This window comes from Propithecus coquereli, unplaced genomic scaffold, assembly GCF_000956105.1.
Source record: "Propithecus coquereli isolate 6110/MARCELLA unplaced genomic scaffold, Pcoq_1.0 Scaffold134, whole genome shotgun sequence".
In the NCBI taxonomy this organism is placed as follows: domain Eukaryota; kingdom Metazoa; phylum Chordata; class Mammalia; order Primates; family Indriidae; genus Propithecus; species Propithecus coquereli.
In genome coordinates, this window is record NW_012137636.1 from 3124215 (window position 1) to 3125803 (window position 1589).

At 34.2% G+C, this 1589-nt stretch overlaps 1 protein-coding gene across 1 annotated transcript in view; it reads left to right on the forward strand.

Moving 5' to 3' along the window:
- The window catches only part of DPY19L2 (dpy-19-like 2 (C. elegans)), a 139239-nt gene that overhangs the window by 77120 nt on the left and 60530 nt on the right, over positions 1–1589 (forward strand). The window lies entirely within an intron of this gene.

Consider the following 1589-nt stretch of genomic DNA (forward strand, 5'->3'; position numbering starts at 1 on the left):
CTGCTACCCTTCCCAGCCTTTGGTAATCATCATTCTACTCTCTGTCTTTATGAGAGCAATTGTTTTATTTTTTTTTCCCATATGAGTGAGAACATGCAAGATTTATCTTTCTGTGCTTGGCTTATTTCACTTAACATAAAGTTTTCCAGTTTCATCCATGTTGCTGAAAATGGTAGGATTTCATTCTTTTTTATGGCTATATAATATTTCATTGTATGTATGTGCTACAATTTCTTTATCCATTCATCCATTGATGAACATTTAAGTTGATTCCAAATCTTAGCTATTATAGGGTGCTGCAGTAAACATGGGAGTGTAGGTATATTTTTGATAATATTAATTTCCTTTCTTTTGGATATGTAACTAGCAGTGGAATTGCTGGGTCATATGGTAGTTCTATTTTCAGGTTTTTGAGGAATCGCCATACTATATGGATAGTGGGTACACTAATTTACATTCCCACCAACAGTGTACAAGGATTTGCCTTTTTCCATGAACTCACCAGCATTTGTTATTATTATCTGTCTTTTTGATAAAAGCCATTTTAACTTGTGTGAGATGGTAGCTCGTTGTAGTTTTGATTTGCATTTCTCTGATGATTAGTGATGCTGAGCATTTTTTTCACATACTTGTTGGGCATTTGTATGTTTTCTTTTGAGAAATGTCCATTCACATCTTTTGCCCATTTTTTAATCGGATTGTTTGATTTTTTTCCTGTTGAGTTGTTGGAGCTCCTTATATAGTCTGGTTATTAATCCCTTGTCAAATAGGTAGTTTCAAAATACTTAAAACCTTCTCCCATACTATGAGTTGTCTCTTCACTTTGTTGCCTGTTTCCTTTTCTGTGCAGAAGCTTTTTAACTGGATGTGATCCCATTGTCCAATTCTGCTTTGGTTGCCTGTGCCTTGAGGGTATTACTCAAAAAGTTCTTGCCCAGGCCAGTGTCCTGAAGCATTTCCCCAGTGTTTTCTTTTAGTATTTTCATAGTTGTAGGTCTTAAACATATGTCTTTAATCCATTTTGATTTGATTTTTGTATCTGGCAAGAGATAAGGGTCTAGTTTCATTCTTCTGCATATGAATATTCAGTTTTCCCAGCACCATTTATTAAAGAGACTGTCTTTTCCCCACTTTATGTTCTTGGCCACTTTGTTGAAGGTAAATTCACTATAGATGTGTGGATTTATTTCTGGATTCTCTATTCTGTTTCATTGATCTACGAGTCTGTTTTTATGCCAGTATCATGCTGTTTATCATACTATAGGTCTGTAGTATAATTTGAAGTCAGGTAATGTGATTCTTCCAGTTTTGTTCTTCTTGCTCAGGATAGTTTTGGCTATTGTGGGTCTTTTGTGGTTCCATATAAATTTTAGGATTTTTTTCCTATGTCTGTGAAGAATATCATTGGTATTTTGATGGAGATTACATTGCATCTACAGATTGCTTTGTCTAATATGGACATTTTAACAATATTGATTTTTTTCCAATCTGTGAACATGGAATACCTTTCCCCTTTTTGTGTCTTCTTCAGTTTCTTTCATCAATGTTTTATAGATTCTGTTGTGGAGATCTTTTACTTCTTTGGTTAA